The sequence below is a fragment of the Erinaceus europaeus genome, chromosome 8, assembly GCF_950295315.1.
Source record: "Erinaceus europaeus chromosome 8, mEriEur2.1, whole genome shotgun sequence".
NCBI lineage: Eukaryota > Metazoa > Chordata > Mammalia > Eulipotyphla > Erinaceidae > Erinaceus > Erinaceus europaeus.
The window spans coordinates 116,351,266-116,371,192 of record NC_080169.1 but is presented as its reverse complement, the minus strand read 5'-3'; positions in this window follow the sequence as shown (position 1 = coordinate 116,371,192).

Here is a 19,927-nt window from a genome sequence, read left to right as displayed (position 1 = left end):
AGTGTTTAAACATGGATCTATGTGGGCTCTTGTCTGTATCTTCATAAAGTGATTTGTTTATATATATGATATTATTAATCAGTTTGTCATGGAAATGATTGAAAGTCTGTACACATATTTACTAATATTTATCAATTTGTCAAGGATCTGATGTTTTACAAGACTGTAATTGTCATATGTTCATAGTTTCTTATGGGTGTCAGCACACTCCACTGTACGGGACCAGGTCAGGAGATAAGTGGTAGAAAATATATTTTCTGAAAAATATTAGTTAATTAATTAATTAATCCTTTTGTTGCCCTTGTTTTATTGTTGTAGTTATTATTGTTGTTCTTATTGATGTCATCGTTGTTGGATAGGACAGAGAGAAATGAAAGAGGAGGGGAAGACAGAGAGGGGGAGAGAAAGACAGATACCTGCAGACCTGCTTCACCACCTGTGAAGCACCCCCTCTTCCCCCCCCCCCCCCGCAGGTGGGGAGCTGGAGGCTTGAACTGGATCCTTACCGGTCCTTGTACTCTGCTCCATGTGCGCTTAACCCACTGCACTACTGCCCGAATCTTGGTAGAAAAATCTTTTAAAACAGCATTCTAAAATATGCCTACTAACTATCTACAAAGTGGAGGACCCCCCAATTCTTCATCTGCACTATTTCAGCTTGTAGATCCATGATTGGTCAACTGTTTGGTTTTGTATGTTAACTCTCTCTTCAGCCACCAGGTTCCAGATGCTAGCAGGATGCCAACCAGACCTCCCTGGACAGACAACCCCACCAATGTGTCCCAGAGCTTCGCTTCCCGAGAGCCCCACCCTACTAGGAAAAGAGAGAGACAGGCTGGGAGTATGGATCCACCTGTCAACGCCCATGTTCAGCGGGGAAGCAATTACAGAAGCCAGACCTTCCACCTTCTGCATCCCACAATGACCTTGGGTCCATACTCCCAGAAGGATAACGAGTAGAAAAGCTATCAGCAGAGGGGATGGGATACGGAGGTCTGGTGGTGGGAATTGTGCGAAGTTGTACCCCTCTAATCCTATGGTTTTGTCAATGTGTCCTTTTTATAAATAAAAAAATTAAAAACAAAAACAGCCTTCTGAAACAAACCTCATAGTAGATCTGTCATTCAGCTATCAGAGGACAAATCCCTGTGCCAGTGTGCTGTCAATCAGCTTCAGAGGCCACACCTCCGAGGAGTATGTGTTGAAACACAAGCTCTCTGAGGAGAATCTCAGTGTGTATATGCAGAAGAGGTCATGCCCCCACTGCCTCTGGCCTTCTCACAGTCCAGATGAGAGCGTGAGAAAATGTCTCCCTCCATAATCCAAGCAATTACGTAATTGGGTGGAGGATCCAAATTCACTGGGTAGTTTGCCCAAATTTACTTTATAAATATGACCCTAATAAATGTGTTCAGGGTTTCATTCCTTGAATGGTTTCAAGGCTCCAGAGTGTTTTCATTTCCTTTCCTTCCTTCAGACCCTTGTGAAAGCTGGACTCATACTACAGAGTGGGCTTCCCACACTCCACTCTCCAGCAAATTGTCAACTTTCTCCACCTTAGGACAAAGGATTTCCAAACCTCTTTCAACCACTTTTTCACTTGTGTATTTTTAAATGCATGAATATGTTGCAATAGATTATACTTAATTTGTGTATTTATTTTGTGATGGAGTATAGCCTGAGATTTTACAAAAATACTGATTTATATTTAAGACTGGAGCTAAACCTCTATAAGTTCTTGTTTATAGCTACATTGGTACTGCTTCATAACTCTAGAATTAAAATGTCTGTCATTAGTCTTCAATGGTTTTGTTCGTTTTTGCTTTACCAGATAATCAAGAAACATTTTATGTTCTGCTGTCTGTCTCAGCAGAGGAAATGTATGACAGCCCTTATCTGGTTTATATAATATTGCTTAGAATGACAAGTAAAGCCTTTAAAAAGGGATTAGATTATGTTCAACAGGCCACATGTTCACGGTCAAAAGTAAAACCTTCAGGAACTGGGCAGTAGCACAGTGGGTTAAACGCAGGTGGCACAAAGCACAAGGATCAGCTTAAGGATCCCAGTTAGAGCCCATGGCTCCCCACCTGCAGGAGAGTTGCTTCACAGGCAGTGAAGCAGGTCTCTGGTGTCTATCTTTCTCTCCCCCATCTCTGTCTTCTCTCTCCATTTCTCTCTGTCCTATAGACAATGACAATATCAATAATAACAACGATAATAACCACAACAATAAATAACAGAGGCAACAAAAGGGAATAAATAAATATTAAAAAAAAACAAAAACAAAACCTTCTTGATGTCGTTATTGTATAACAAATTCTATTTATGTATATTTAGGCCAACTGTTACCTGAAAACACTACTAAGTTTCAGGAAACAATATAATTTTTTTTTCAGTTTAATCACTGAGTCATTTTATAATCCAAATAAGAATAGTGACACTGAAGTCTATCAAAGTATATGATCCATTTTAGGAATATGTGGAACAGAGCTCACATTTTTAACATGTGAATAATATTACTAGCTAAATCTATATACATAGAAAATAATAGTATTAACAGGTAATAATGATTACTTTCATCATTGCAGTAACTCATTCAAGCCTACTTGAAGTAGATATTAAGCAAAGACTGGATAGATGACACACAGAACTTTCGTCAGACTTAAAGCTACAAAGAAGGCAGCTTGGATATAGACGCGGTGAGGCAAATGTAGACACCAAACTTAATAGCATCTATAAGTCGGTATTAAATTTATTCTCTGCCAAGGATCTTAGCAAAAAAAATCCCCCAAAGGGGCAAGAGCAGTTCTCTCAGAATAGATGACTTGGCTCTCTGTTTCATTCAACAGCCTCTCCATATGCTACTGATTGTTTGGTGCAGGAGAGGGATAGAGATCTCTTATACTTACTCACACCAGCTTTGTTCTGGAGAATCAAAACTCTTCTTTTATTCTTATCCCTGGTTTTCTCTCTAGAGAAAATTCTGATAAGATATTATTTCTTCGCTCACTGTGAAGAAGTCTGTGACAATCCATTTATGAAGCATTAAAATTATTTGTAGAGATCCTTCATCCATTGAAAAAAACATAATAGACACTTGGGTTTATTATTATTTCAGCAATTCCACTATTTCTCCATATACTCTCTCCAAATAGATTATTAAGTAGTAGTTAGGACATATTTAAAAAAAACAGATTTTTTTCATTCTCTCTTACACTGGTTGGATTTCATGTTATTCATGTCCTGAACATGCATACATGCATTCTCTCTCTCTCTCTCTCTCTTTCTCTCTCTCTCTCTCTCTCTCTCTCTCTATATATATATATATATATATATATATATATATATATATTAAGTCACCACAAGGAATATCTTTCCTGAGGCCTCTCAGAAGCTATAGAGGAACTGTTAAGGAGTCAAGAAAGAGGATACAATATCCCAAAGGGGCTTGTTAAGCCTATTTTATAAAGGTTAAATCAAGTGTAAACGAAGGTTAAAAATCCTCACCAGAAAATAGTCTCTCTCCCCCTACCTCTCCCTCTCCCTCTTTCTCTCTCATCTTTAATTTCCAGAGTTTTTGAGTCCAAGGGGGGAAAAAATAAACACTAAAGTTCTCCTTGTTGAACATCTTTTTTTAAAATTTATTTTCCCTTTTGTTCCCCTTATTGTTTAACATTGTTGTGGTTATTGATGTCGTCATTGTTGGATAGGACAGAGAGAAATGGAGAGAGGAGGGGAAGATAGAGAGGGGGAGAGAAAGATAGACACCTGCAGATCTGCTTCACAGCTTGTGAGTCACCCCCCTGCAGGTGGGGAGCCGGGGGCTCGAAACGGGATCCTTATGCCAGTCCTTATGCTTTGCGCCATGTGCGCTTAACCCACTGCATCACCACCTGACTCCCAACTACTTCTATTTAACTTATTTTTGAAGTGGAAATTAGTTGACATTGTTTTAAAAGTCTGGGAATCAAAACAGAAAATTTGATGGCTAATTTTGAATTATAATGAAAATTTTTCTTTTTTATTTAAGTGTGTATTGAGACCAATAAGGACTTTCCTGTATTTACCTTTATAACTTTATTTTTTGATACCAAGTTGATACCAAGGTTATCACTGGGGCTTGGTGCCTAGGTAACAATTTCACTGTTCTAAGTGGCTTTAAAAGGTTTTTTTTTCTTTCTTTGTATTTGAGAGGGAGAAACAGACAGAAATGCCCTCAACTTGTTATCAATAACAGTAGAGAATTGTCTCATTGCTCCTGAAGCTTCCTCCCTGCACATGAGGGGTCCTTGAGAATTGTAATGTGTGTGCTCAACCAGGTGCACCACTGCCTCACCCCCAAGACAGACTTTCTATGCTAGGAAAATTAGGAAAGGAGAAAATGTCATTGTGAAGATTATATGTGTGTGCGGTGGGGGGGGGGGCAGGTAGTGGTGCTTCCGGCTGACAGTGCACAGGACCTGGATTTAAGCCACTGGTCCTCACCTGCAAGGGGAAAACTTCATGAGTGATGAAACAATGTTGCAGACATTCTTCTCTCTCTCCCTCTCTCTCCTTCTCTCTCTTCTCTCTCTCTTTCATATTTTTTTTATCTTCTCCTTCTATAGTAGTTAAAAAATAAAAGACATTCCTACTCATGACCACAGAATGTGAGTTCTGATCTATAGGGTTGTAGAGGTCACATGGGTTCCTAAATTGAATATGGGCCCCAAATCATATCAAATCAATGGGGTTTATAATAAATAATATTTATATAACTTTCCCATATTTGAGGGCTACACTCTTCCATGATACAGGTTTCTGGTAATTTTTCCAGCCATGACATCATCTCCCCAGACAATAAATTGGATCCATCTCCATGTCAGATGTCAGGCTCAGGAAAAGAAAAAAAATAGTATAGTCACGGGCCCTTTGGAATATAACTAAAATTGGTTTACTAACTATCTACAAAATGGAGATCCCCCCAAACTCTTCTTCTGCAATATTTTAGCTTAGGTTCACGATTAGTCAACAAATTGTTTAGCTTTATATGTTAACTCTCTTTTCAGCCACCAGGTTCCAGATGCTAGCAGGATGCCAACCTGGACAGACAACCCCACCAATATCTCCTGGAACTTCACTTCCCCAGAACCCCTTCCCACTAGGGAAAGAGAGAGACAGGCTAGGAGTATGGATCGACTATCAACGCCCATGTTCAGCAGGGAAGCAATTACAGAAACCAGACCTTCTACCTTCTGCACCCTATAATGATCATGGGTCTGTATTGCCCGAAGGATAAAGAATAGGAAAGCTGTCAGGGGAGGGTATGGGATATGGAGTTCTGGTGGTGGGAATTATGTGGAATTGTACCCCTCTTATCCTATAGTTTTTGTCAGTGTTTACTTTTTATAAATGAAAATTAAAAAAAATAATAATAAAAGACTTTAGGCTGCAGCTTGGTGTAGGTTTAAGACAATGGTAAATTTATTACATCATGGTATAGTGTTACAAAAACAGTATTGTATTATTGAGGTACAACAAGATAGAGGAACCTCTGCTTGTCTTAAAATTGTCTTATCTACCCCTGTGTCAAACACTTAAAAGGAATATTACCAATCCTTACTGTCATAGTAGGGTGACCTGATTCTAAAACAGGAGGGGTCCACAAAATCTTAGGCTCTGAATTTGTGCCATTCACTTGCTCCAGCCAGCCATTTTTGTGCTGGGTGTCCCCACATCCCTTGGGCTCCTCCTCCCACTCACCCTCTGCTATTGTTACATGGTGTGGTGGGCGGAGTGATGGGTTGGGTCCCAGGCTGGGCTTTCGTTTATGGAAGAAAGGTGCAGCACCAAGCTGGCAGCCCCCTCGGCTCCCTCTTGAGGGTGGGACTGAGGGTTGCCCCGGGCCTAGTATAAATACTGTTTAAATCTACATTCAACAGGGTTGTGCCATTTCTATGAAACTTGGACCAACAATCTCTCCTCCAATGAAAACCTTTCTGGCATCTAGGACAAGGCATTCGTGGCTTCTGGCTTCCTGGCTGGAAGCAGAGTGGCAATTTATTTTCTGGATATTGGAGGTAAAGCTCCTTTCTGAAGCCCACAAAGGCATTCTGTATTCGGTAGTGGTGTATCGGTGGGGGGAGGAGTCATGGAAGTGGAAGCCATTGGAGGACAGGCAGCGGCAGCCAGAGAAGCCGAACATGTGTCTGTCAAAACGGGATTCTCAGGGCATAATACAGAGGGCTTAGGGTGGGTAAGCGCCAAGACCATATCCCTTAACTCTTGGATCTCAGCCTCAAAGCCCTTTAACTTTTTGGGAGGGTGCCCTACATATCCCCTGAAAGCTGCGAATATGGTCAAGAGTATCCAAGGTGCAGCCCTGAGCAAATGTCCCAGAGGTAGAAAACCTGTATAATGACAAAAGAGTAGAGGGTTTGGGAAGCCTCTTCATGAAAAGGTAGGTTGCCCATGGCAGAATAATAGGAAGAGGGGTATACTTATCTGGGGGTTGGGCGGTTTAGGTCCCACGTTGAGGTCCCTGTTCGGGCACCAGATATGGGACTGTGTTGAGGGGGAGAGAGAAGAGACCGGAGTGGAACGGGAACACAAATCTTTATTCATGCAACACCTCAGAGTTGGGTGAGGGCACAGCGGTTTGGGCCACGTGGAGCTAGCAAAATGGCCATCTCCCGCTATGTGCAGCAACCCTTCTCTGATGTCAGGTTGTGGAGGTGAAAAGGGGGCGAGAGGGGGAAGGGTAGAAGCAGGAGGGATTTTATGGGAGAAATTCTGGAAGTGGCAAGTCGGGATGGGATTGGCTAGGAAACAAGGCACTCCGGGAATAGAGTTTCATCTCTTGCAGGAATGGGAAAGGGGGTGGAGTGAACAAGGCACTCTGGGAAGCTAGGGTTTCAGCTCTCACGGGAATGGGCTATACCCTGAGGGGACAACATGGTGGATGCAACCACATCTGCACAATGTCCCAACATATCCTCCCTTCAGAGGATGAAACGCTCTTTACCTTTTTTGATCAAGTTGAGGGCAAGGTCCTATGGGGGGCCCATAAAGGGGTATATTTTGTTGTTCTTGATAGAGATGACTAGTAACAAGGTGACAGGTATTTATTTGAGGTCTAGGCCCATCATGTCTGTTTGGGAATCTCAGGACTCTCCAAATAGGGCCCCAGCTGATGGGGTGGCCTGATAGCGACTAAAGAGTCATCATTAAAGTATGCTATTCTCTTGCCCTTATTCAGCTTTTGCAGTCCTTGTTTTGATAAGGTTAGCTTTGGAGTGAGTGAGATAATTGTAATAGGATATAGGTGTTTATATGTACAACACATTGGGCCATTGACAAAAAGTAGACAAAAAAGGGGCAAGGAATGACTGTCAAGAGGAGTGTTACTGGCATCTGGGCCCTGTGCATGGCAACATGAGTGCTATACTAGGTGAGCCACCACTAGGCCGTGTCATTATTTTCATGGTTAACAAAGTCAGTATCCTCAGATGAAAGCTAGGGTTTCGGCTCTCGCGGGAATGGGCTGTACCTGAGGGGACAACATGGTGGTAGAGCTCACCTGGATAGCACATTATTTTGCCATGAGTATAACCAAGGTTTGAGTCTGCTCTCTACCACACTGAATAAAGAATTGGTGCTGTGGTCTCTCTCTCTCTCTTTTTAAAAATGTTTCTATTTATTATTGGATAGAGAGGAATTGAGAGGGGGAGGGGAGAAAGAGGGCGAGAGAGACAGAGAGGCACTTACAGCCATGCTCCACCACTTGTGAAGCTTTCCCTCTGCAGGTGGGGACCAGGTGCTTGAATCTGCAACCTTGCTACTGCAATATTTATGCTTAACCAGGTATGCCACTGCCTGGCCCCTTCTTTCTGTCTTTCACACACACACACACACACACACACACACACACACACACACACACACACACACTAAAGTTTATAAGTACAGTAAAATTGAAAAAAAAATTTTTTTTTAATTATTTATTTAAGAAAGGATTAGTGAACAAAAGCATAAGGTAGGAGGGGTACAACTCCACACAATTCCCAACACCCAATCCCCATAACCCACCCCCTCCCCTGATAGCTTTCCCATTCTCTATCCCTCTGGGAGCATGGACCCAGGGTCGTTGAGGGATGCAGAAGGTAGAAGGTCTGGCTTCTGTAATTGCTTCCCCGCTGAACATGGGCGTTGACTGGTCGGTCCATACCCCCAGTCTGCCTCTCTCTTTCCCTAGTAGGGTGTGACTCTGGGGAAGCTGAGCTCCAGGACACATTGGTGGGGTCTTCAATCCAGGGAAGCCTAGCCAGCATCCTGGTGGCATCTGGAACCTGGTGATTGAAAACAGAGTTAACATATGAAGCCAAACAATTTGTTGAGCAATCATGGATCCCAAGCTTGGAGTAGTGGAGAGGAAGTGTTAGGGAGGTACTCACTGCAAACTCTAGTGTAGTCCTGCTTTCAGGTATATATTTTGCAGTAGTTTATGGATACGTGTGCACATAAGCTCTCTCTCACAGAAACTGGTGTATATCTAGGTTATGGGACTTTGTTAGAAAGTGAACTACCTGAGATGAAATTAGAGTGTACTATTAAAGGAAAGGTCTCACCCGAGTAATGAAGCTGAAGGGTTGTCATTCCACACGTGAAGTCTCTGGATACATTCTGAGGTGAAGCATGTTGAGGTAGCAATCGTTGCTTTGGTTAGTTTGTGATCGGCAGATGCAATGTTATTTGGTTTGGATTGGGAGATGCATACGGGAAAGTGGGCCCTATCCAAGGGTTCCAGGACTGGGGGAAGTAGGGGCTCTATAGTGAAGATGTGAGGTTCCTGCTGTCTTAGGGTTCAAAAAGACACTCAATAGTTAATATTATCATCACATTATTTGTTAATTGGGTTAACTTTGAAAAGTCCCTTTGTTATGGTTTGCTGGACAGTACCCAGTATCTTGTATATAGCTGTGCTATTGGAAGCTTCTAATCTACTTGGTCTAGGCTTTTGAGAGAGTCCGCATATCAAATACATAGCCTATATATTAAAAAGATTCAGTTTGTCTTTTGAGAAACTTTGAGACATACAATTGATTTCCCCCTCTCATATTAATTAGCTCCTGATTTATATGTCTACATTTTGCTAGGAGTGTACATGAACACCATTCCCACCACCAAAGGACTGTGACCCATCCCTCCCGCCCACTCCCACCCCCCACTGGCCCAGGAAGCTACATGCCTACCCCTCACCACTGGGTTTTTACTTTGGTGCCCTACTTACAATTTGATCAGGTCCTGCTTTTAGTTTCCCTTTCAGATCTTCTTAGTCAGCTTCTGTTGATGAGTGGGATCATCCCATACTCATCTTTATCTTTCTGACTTAGTTCACTTAACATAATTCCTTCTAGCTCTGTCCAAGATGGGTCAGAGAAGGTGGGTTCATTGTTCTTGATAGCTGCATAGTATTCCATTGTGTATATATACCACAGCTTTCTCAGCCACTCATCTGTTGTTGGGCACCTGGGTTGCTTCCAGGTTTTAGCTATTATGAATTGTGCTGCTATGAACATAGGAGTACACACCTCTTTTTGGTTGGGTGTTATGGAGTCCTTGGGGTATAACCACAGGAGAGGAATTATTGGGTCATATGGAAGGTCCATGTCTAGCCTTCTGAGAGTTTTCCAGACTGCTCTCCACAGAGGCTGTACCAATTTACATTCCCACCAGCAATGTAAAAGGGTTCCTCTGTCCCCACATCCTCTCCAGCATTTGTTGCTGCTGTCCTTTTTGATGTATGCCATTCTTACAGGAGTGAGGTGGTATCTTAGTGTTGTCTTGATTTGCATTTCTCTGATAATCAGTGACCTAGAGCAGTTTTTCATATGTTTGTTAGCCTTTTGGATCTCCTCTGAGGTGAATGTTTTGTTCATTTCCTCTGCCCATTTTTGGATGGGGTCATTTGCTTTTTTGCGGCTAAGTTTGCTGAGCTCTTTATATATTTTGGTGATTAGTTTCTTGTCTGATGTCTGGCATGTGAAGATCTTCTCCCATTCTGTGAGGGGTCTCTCTGTTTGTTTAATAGTTTCTCTGGATGTGCAGAAGCTTTTCAATTTGATGTAGTCCCATTGGTTTGTTTCTGCTTTGGTCTTCCTTGCAATTGGGTTTGATTCATCAAAGATGTCCTTGAGGTGTATGTGGGAAAGTGTTTTACCAATGTTTTCCTCTAAGTATTTGATTGTTTCTGGTCTGACATCTAGGTCTTTGATCCATTTGGAGTTGATTTTTGTTTCTGGTGAGATAAAGTGGTTCAATTTCATTCTTCTGCATGTTTCAACCCAGTTTTTCCAGCACCATTTATTGAAGAGAGCCTCCTTTTTCCATTTAATCCTTTGGGCCCCCTTATCAAAGATTAGATGCCCATAGGTGTTGGGATTTACTTCTGGGCTTTCAATTCTGTTCCACTGGTCTGTATGCCTATTTTTGTTCCAGTACCATGCTGTTTTGATGATGATGGCTTTATAATATAGTTTAAGGTCTGGGAGTGTGATGCCTCCATTTCTGTTTCTTTTACTTAAGATGGTTTTGGCAATTCTAGGTGTTTTCAGGTTCCAGATAAATGATTGTAGCGTTTGTTCTATTCTCTTAAAGAAGCCTGGTGGAACTTTGATGGGTATTGCATTAAATTTGTATATGGCTCTGGGGAGAATATTCATTTTGATGATATTTATTCTTCCAATCCATGAGCATGGGATATCTTTCCATTTCTTGGTATCAGTTTCTATCTCCTTGAGTAGCGACTCATAGTTTTCAGTATACAAGTCTTTCACTTCTTTGGTCAACTTTATTCCTAGGTATTTGATTGATTTTGCTGAAACAGTAAATGGGAGTGATTTCTGGATGTCTTCTTCTTCAGATTTAGTGTTTGCATAAAGAAATGCCACTGATTTTTGTACATTGATTTTGTAGCCTGATACCTTGCTATATTGCCTAACAACTTCCAGTAATTTTCTACTGGATTCTTTAGGTCTTTCTATGTATACTATCATATCATCTGCAAATAGTGAGAGCTTGACTTCTTCCCTTCCAATCTGTATCCCTTTGATTTCTTTCTCTTGCCTGATTGCTATGGCAAGAACTTCCAATACTATGTTGAAGAGTAACGGTGACAGTGGACAGCCCTGTCTAGTCCCCGATCTGAGGGGGAATGCTTTCAGCTTCTCTCCATTGAGTATGATGTTGGCTGTAGGTTTGCTATATATAGACTCCACTATCTTGAGGAATTTCCCATCTATTCCCATTTTCTGTAGAGTTTTGAGCATGAATGGGTGTTGGATTTTGTCAAAGGCTTTCTCTGCATCTATTGAGATAATCATGTGGTTTTTGGCTTTGCTTTTATTGATGTGATGAATGACATTGATTGATTTACGGATGTTGAACCAGCCTTGCATTCCTGGGATGAATCCCACTTGGTCATGATGAACAACCTTTTTGATGTGTTGCTATATCCGGTTGGCCAAGATCTTGTTTAATATTTTGGCATCTATGTTCATCAGAGATATTGGTCTGTAGTTTTCCTTTTTTGTTCTGTCCCTATCAGCTTTTGATATCAGGGTGATGTTGGCTTCATAAAAGGTGGAAGGGAGTATTCCTGTTTCTTCAATATTATGGAATAGCTTAAGAAGTATGGGTATTAACTGTTTCCTGAAAGTTTTGTAGAATTCATTTGTGAAGCCATCTGGTCCAGGACTTTTGTTGTTGGGGAGATTCTTAATAACGGTTTCAATTTCTTTGTCTGTGATTGGTGCATTTAGATTTTGTAGTTCTTCTTGGTTCAGTTTTGGAAGGGCATAGGTTTCTAGGAATTGTTCCATTTCTTCCAGATTCTCTAGCTTGGTTGCATATAGTTCTTTATAGAAGTTTCGCAGAATTCTCTGGATTTCTGTGGTGTCAGTTGTGATATCTCCTGCATCGTTTACAATTCTATTAATTTGAGTCTTCTCTCTTTTTTGTTTGGTGAGTCTGGCTAGGGGTTTGTCAATTTTGTTTAATCTTTCAAAGAACCAACATTTGGCTTCATTGATCTTTTGTATGGTTCTTTTATTTTCGATGTTGTTTATTTCTGCTCTAACTTTAGTGATTTCTGTCCTTCTGGTTGCTTTAGGGTTCCTTTGTTCCTCTTCCTCTAAGTCCTTGAGGTGTCTAGTAAGGTCGTTCATTTGGGCTTCTTCTTGGTGTTTAATATGTGATTGTATGGCTATAAGTTTCCCTCTCAGTACTGCTTTCGTTGTGTCCCAAATATTTTGATAGGTTGTGTCTTCATTTTCATTAGTTTCCAGGAACATTTGAATTTCCTGTTTGAGTGAGTCTCTGACCCAGTGGTTCTTAAGGAGCATGTTGTTTATTTTCCAAATTCTATGTCTTTTAATAATTTTCCGTTTGTTGTTAAAAGTTAGTTTTACTCCACTGTGGTCTGAGAAGATACTTGGGATGATTTCAATGCTCTTGAATTTATTGATGCTGTCTTTGTGGCCTAACATGTGGTCTATCCTTGAGTATGTGTTATGTGGATTTGAAAAGAAGGTGTATTCCAGTTTTTGGGGGTGGAGGAGTCTGAAAATGTCCAAGAGGTCTAGTCTGTCAATCTCTTCATTCAATTCTCTTGTATCTTTATTGGTTCTCTGCTTTGTTGATCTGTCTAAGTGTGAGAGTGGGGTATTGAAGTCTCCCACTATTATTGTATTACTATTGATGTATTTTTGAAATTCTTTCAGTAGGTGTTTAATGTATTTAGATGGTCCCTCGTTGGGTGCATAGATGTTAATAATTGTTAAGTCTTCTTGGCTGATTGATCCTCTAATCATTATGTAATGTCCTTGCCTATCTTTTATTACTTTATTTAATTTAAAATCTATCGTGTCTGAGATGAGAATGGCTGTTCCTGCCCTTTTTTGTGGACTGTTAGCCTGTATGATAGTTTTCCATCCTTTCACTTTAAGTCTGTGTTTATCTTGTTGTGACAGATGGGATTCTTGCAAGCAGCATATGGTTGGGTTATGTTTTCTGATCCATCCCCCCACCCTGTGCCTTTTGATGGGTGAGTTTAAGCCATTGACATTTATTGATATTATGGATTTAATGTATTGTAGTGCCATTGTTCTAAAAAACGATTTGTTTACTCTGATATATTACAAGTATTATAGTGATGTTCTTGTTTATAAGAGGTCTTTTAGTACCTCTTTCAGGGCCGGCTTGGTGATAGTTGCCTCCTTTAACTGTTGTTTGTCTAAGAAGGTTTTGATCCCTCCATCTAGCTTGAATGAAAGTCTAGCAGGATATATTATCCTTGGTTGAAACCCTTTTTCATTCAGGGCTCGATAGATATCTTGCCACTCCCTTCTGGCTTTTAGAGTTTGAGTGGAGAAATCTGCAGAAAGTCTTATGGGTTTTCCCCTGTATGTGACTTTTTGTTTCTCTCTTGCAGCCTTTAGGATCCTTTCTTTATCCTTACTTCTTCTCATTGTGACTATGATGTGTCTTGGTGTTTTCAGGTCTGGGTTGATTCTGTTTGGTACTCTCTGGGCCTCTTGCACCTTGATATCCTTTCTGTTATTCAGGTCTGGGAAATTTTCTTGTATTATTTCCTCTAGAATGTTTACTTCCCCTTCCTCTCTTTCTTCCTCTGGCAGGCCAATTATACGAATGTTACTTCTTTTGAGATCATCCCATATGTCTCTGTTGTTGTTTTCAGTGTCTCTCAATCTCTTTTTAAGCTCTTTCACCTCTTTCTTAGTTTTCTCTAACTCATCCTCTGTCTGACTAATTCTGTTTTCTGCTTCTGTTAGTCTGCTTTCCCTTGCCTCAGCTTCTTTCTTCATTACAGCTATTTCAGCTTTCAGTTCTCTAATTGTCTCAAGATAATCAGTATTTTCCTTGGGTGTCTCAACTGTTGTTTCCCTAATACTGCCATTCCTTTCCTCCAATGTTGTTTTCATTTCTGTGATTAATAAGTTTATTATTGCTTGCATACTTTTCTTATCTATGGTTACTTCTGATTGATTTATGGTTTCTTCTGGGCTCTTGTCTTCATTCATTGGGGTAGCAGTTTTATTTGTTTTTAATCTACCCATATTTTTTTATTTATGTGTTTTTCTCTCTCTCTTTTTTTTTAATGCTCTGTTGTTCCTCAGTTGTTGTGTTGTGAGCACAAGTAGCACTGTACTAAATACCTTTATGACAATTGCACTCACCAACCTCCGGAATTACAGTAGCAACTGAAGTAAGTATTGAAGGATTTTAATCATTACCAGTTAGCCAAAAAATTTCTCCAGTCCGTGAAAAAATAGTAACCGAATCCCAGTGAAGAAAGAGAAAAGAAAGAGAGGATAGCAAGAATAGACAGTTATGCAAATCTACTATCCAGTGTATATTCTAGGGGTAACAAGAGTGTAAAGGGAACTAGAGCAGAGATACACACATAGAAAGTCCACTCTGGGTCAGATTTCTTCCCCAAAGTAATTCACAAATTCAGAAAGGCAAAGAAGAAAGAAGTGTATGACAGGATAAAAAAAATAGTAATAATAAAAAATAAAAAAGAGATAGAGAGAGATAAGAGAGAGAAAAGGGAGAATATAAGAAGAAGGGTTGTAATTAAAGAGCAGTGCGAGGAACTTCCCAAATGTGTATCAGTGAGTTTAAAAAAAAAAAAAAAAAAAAAAACCCTGTTTGGTGGTATGGGGTATCCTGCTAGTAGCTGGTCCCAGGCACTGTTTATGGTGGGGCAGGGGGAGCGGCGGGAAGGATGTATGCTTGAAAATTAAAAGGAAGAAAAAAGAATTTTTTTCCCCTACTCTAATTCTTAACCGAAATTAAGTTATAGACACCTCCTTGGTATGACCGCTGTGGCCCCTTATTGGCTGGCCTGCTAAAGGCAGAAAATCCTATTGTTTACACGAGATGTGTCTGGAGCTCAAAGGCTAGCCGCTTCTCCGTAGTCCGCCATCTTCCGGGAACCCCCCCCCTCCAGACTTTTTTAAAGGATTTCTCAAAAATGAAAACTAGCTCCAAATCCTTTGATCCAATGAGAGCTATACTCAAGAAGTCTTTGGATCTGCTCTCAGGGTCGCGGTGGACCCTGGATTCTCCCAAGAGGAAGCCCCCGAGCTAAAGTGCTCTCTCCGGGTCCTCTGCCCGCCGCGCTCTGCAACCGGCGGAGGAGCCGCCTTCCTGGGCGGGCGGAGGACAATGCCCAGCGCACTCTCCTTGCCCGGCACCCTGGGAATTCTGGAGCCCCGCTAGTCCGTGTCACCTTTACTCTAATTCTTAACCCAAATTAAATTGTACCCACTCTTTGGTGTCACCCCTTATTAACTGGCCTGCTAAAGGCAGAAAATCCTACCGTTGCCGACGATGCGGTCAGAGCGCTCGCTGTCAGCAACTTCTCAGGCCGCCATCTTCCTCTATAAACTCTAAAGTTTATAAGTACAGTAAAATTGAAAAAAATTTTTTTTGCTTTGTATTGTTTTTTTTTTTTTTGTCTCCAGGGTTATTACTGGGTCTCAGTGCCAGAACTATGCATCCATGTCTCCTTGTGGCCATTTTTCCCCTATTTTGCTTGACAGAACAGAGAGAAATTGAGAGGGGAAGAGGAAGAGAGAGAGAGAGATTGAGAGAGGAAGAGGAAGAGAGAGAGATAGAGAGAGAGACAAACAGAGAGAGAATAGATACCTGCAGGTCTGCTTCACTGCTAGTGAAATTGGCCCCTGCAGGAAAGGATCAGGGGCTCAGACCCAGATCCTTGTGCCAGTCTTTGTGCTTCATACTATGTGTGCCTAACTGAGTGCACCACTGTCTGGCCCCCTAGTAAAAATAATAATAATAATAATAAAAGGGTTCTTTTTGGAGCTTATAAAATATACAGATTTATTAGGTTCTTAAAAAATGGGCTAAGGAAGCTGTTAAAGGAGAACAAGATTAGCCAGCCCCGTGTAGTTGCGAATCTTTAATTGTTCATTTCAGCCAAACACATGCATCCCCTGATCCCAAGTGAGCATGAAGCCAATAAAGTGAAGGGGCCAGAGACAGAAAGGAAAGGAAAAAGGCACTAAGCCAGATATTCAAGGGTGAAGGGTCAGGATCCAGCAAGAGTAGGGCAAAGAGCCCAAGAGGACAAAGAGCAAGAGAAAGATTTCCGCCGGTCTTCACAGTCTCATAAGGCCTCGTGCTGTTACATTGTATGAGACATCTGCCATATGCTAATGAATTTTGTTTTTCATATCTGATTACTTCCTCTAATCCTGCACACACCAGCCTTGGTCTTTATTTATAACACATCACATGAAGTATACTCAGTGTCTCCCCACTTCTTGCATAAAAACAGACAGAGATGCTCAGAGTCTTTATGGGTACAGGTGAATAGTCCAGCCTCCTGTATCCATGGGGTCTTCTGCAAGCTCTGATCTTGCCCCTGAGTGTGAAGGCATTATATCTTACCAGATAAAGGCTTTCTGTTAACCTGGAAACCTATCGATCTGTTTACCTGTGTCTAACCCAGATACAGCCCTGTAAACTAGGAGCAGAAATCAGCAGATGTAGCTAAATTCAGGTGCTTTCTAGGTGGCTATGATTGTATCTCCCAAGCCTTTCAGTACTGCAATTAAGACTTCAGCTCATTGAATTCTTGTGAGGAGTTTTCAGAGTAAAGATTTAACTACTTTGATATGAATCTAAACAAGACCTGTGGATGACAAAACTTAAAATATACCCTCAACCTTCAGTTAATAAATCTATTGACTTCAATAACAAAAAATGGCTAGAAAAGTAAAAATGTTTTAAAGGAAAAATAAAATTAGAGTAAATCCAGGAAACCAATTTGTAGGAATTTTCCTTTGACTATCTCATGGAAAGACTGATGATAGCCATAGTGACTGGCTGAAGAAAGAACAGTAGCATAGCTTCTACCCCATGGAAGCAAGGAGCAGGACTTAACCAATTATTTTCTTATAAAGGGACATTATACAGCACCTGTGGCTTTGGTAGTGAATGGTCATGTGGAGAAAAGTGACATTCAGCAGCTCTCTGATTAGAAGAATTTCAATTTTAGAAATTTAAATTATATATAGTTCCATGTGATTGTTTCTGAAGTGACAAAGACATGCAGGTATTCCTGTTTCTGTTTAAGAATTTGTCCTTTCAAAATGTATTACAATGTTCCACAATGGCTTGCCCAGTAAGGTTGTAACATCTACCACTTACATGTTAAAAGGTCTATTGAGAAATGAAACTAGCCAGAGTCTTGGAAACATATGCCAGGCTGTTGTCAGTGTTAATATCATGAGGAATGCTTTTAGCAGTGAAGACAGAAGGTGTTTACAAACATGTTTTGCCTTCTCTTCAGTCTGACAAGTGGCAGGTATAAAGTCTGAAAATAAGTCCACAGAGACATGGATGAACTTTAATTTACCAAACAGAAGGAAATGTGTAGTATTCATTTCCTATGATTAATTGCTAATAAATCACCTGTGATTAACATCTGTACAGGGGAAGGATCATAAGTAATAGCTTCATAATCTGGGCATGAAAGAATAATAGCTCATGCCTGTTTTGGAGCAATATTAAATTGATTAACTAGGGCTTTAGCACCTTGATTAAAAAAAATTAAAATGTGAGAATTACTAGCCAAATTTAAAGTAGCAGACATTACTAGTCTCTCAGCTCCATCATTACCCTCAGCAAGAGGACCAGAAAGAACTGTATGTGAATGGATATGAGAATGGATTATGAAGAGCAGATAGGTTCTGGTCCAAATAAGGCCTTGGAGAATATAAAACACCTATAGAATAGAAGAATTACTAACATCTGTAAAGAAGACAGGATGAAGATGTTTAACCAGATCAACAACATAGGCAGATTCTGCTAGAATATTAATAGGTTGTTTATTGAGGTGTTAGAGCTTTGCAGTAGCTGCAAGCTCACTGGGTAGAAGCCAATTAAAGATGATGCCACTGTGAGTCTCTGTGCCAGGTGAAAGCATCTTTCCCAGTTTTCCCTGAGCAGTCTTCCTCTGTGGTAGGAAGCACCATACAATAACCTATAGACGAGGACAAGCATAATCAAATGGACACAGCAGTTCAAATTAATTTGAGTCAAATATCTAGATGTCAGACCATGTACAGTGGCTTCTAGGGTAAATCTGAGTACATAAATACATACTCCATTATTCTAGTAAAACTCATCCCATTAGACAAACTGGAATTTCTAACACATAGAGGCATAATGAGCCAATTTGTTCCTTAGGTCCCTTGCTTGTAAGATAATCTTTACTAGTGTGAGCTCAGACCAACAGGGATGAAGAGGTTACACAAGCTCCTGTGCTAACTGTGAATAGATATGGACCGACCCGTAGGTCAGATCAGTGGGGTTTACAGTTAGTGGTATTTATATACTTTTGCCAGATTTGGGAGCTTCTCTGTGTCCTGATAAAGCTTTCTAGGTCTATTCCCAACTCTGTCACCATCTCCCCAGACAATACTTTTAGCCTACCTTCATGTTAGCTGTTGAGCTCAGGTAAAAATTAGTAAAGTCATGATCCCTCTAGAATATATCTAAAATAAACTTCCTATAGTTTCTTCCAACATGAAGACCCAAACTTCATCTGTTATATTCTTACCTTTAGGTTCCTGATTATTAAACAATCTTTTCTGCTTTATATCTTAATACTTTCTCAGCCACCAAGTTACAGATGCTGCCATGACACCAACCTAACTTATTTGGGCAGACGACCTCACCAATGTATCCTGGAACCCCACTTCCCCAGAGAGAAAGATATCCTGCCCTACTAGGCAAAGATAGAAACAGGCTGGGGATATGGGTTGACCTGTTAACACCCATGTCCAGCTGAGTAGTTACAGAAGCCAGACCTCCCACCTTCCACACCCCACAAAGATCTTTGGTCCATACTCCCAGAGGGATAAAGAGTAGGGAACCATTAAATGGAGGGGATGGAATACAGATCTCTGGTGGTGGGAATTGTATGGAATTCTACCCTTCTTATCTCACAATCTTGTGGATCACTACTAAATCACTAATGAAAAAAAAAAAAATCAAGAAGTAGGAGGGGAAAAACAAGTATGAAATGGATAGCAGACTGCTAGGTGACCGTGACCGTGGACTACATTAATATCTTATGATAGAGAGTTCAGAAGGTGCTAAGCTTGGGGATTAATTTCACATCCAGTCATGCAGAGGGTAGATTGCATAATGGTTATGGAAAGAGTCTTTCATGCCAGAGGCTCCAAAGTCTCAGGTTCAGTCTCCCTCAATACCATCAGTCAGAGCTGAGTAGTGCTCTTTTAAAAAGAAAAATAAAGGTGGGTGGGGGGTTCAGGTGGTGGTGCACCTGGCTGAGCACACAGGTTACAATGTACAAGGGACTGGGTTAGAGCCACCTGTAGGGGGAAAGCTTTGTGAGTGGTGGAGCAGTTTCCAGGTATCTCTCTGTCTCTCTCCCTCACCATCTCCCACTTCCCTCTCGATTTCTGGCTGATTCTATTCAATAAATAAAGAGAGATAATAAAAAAAATTGAAAATTATGTGGAAGAATGAGAAAAGTTACTCATGTACAAATCACTGTATGTCACTGTTAACTTTAAATCATTAACTCCCCCCATAAAGAACAACAAAAAGAAAATATTTACTATGCTAGGAACCTTTGATCTTCCCACCCCTGACAGGGAGAGAATAGCTGAAAAGAGATTCCCCTGCTTGTGCTAATCTTTGGAAACAATATTATTACCAGATGCCCCAGAGTTCAGCTGTTCTATAATGGATTTTCCTTTAATTGTAGCTACGTATAAAACACAAACAATTATGTGGAATTCTTATTGAAAATCTTACAGCAGTCACAATAAAAACACAATACTAACTCTTGTACTATTCTTCA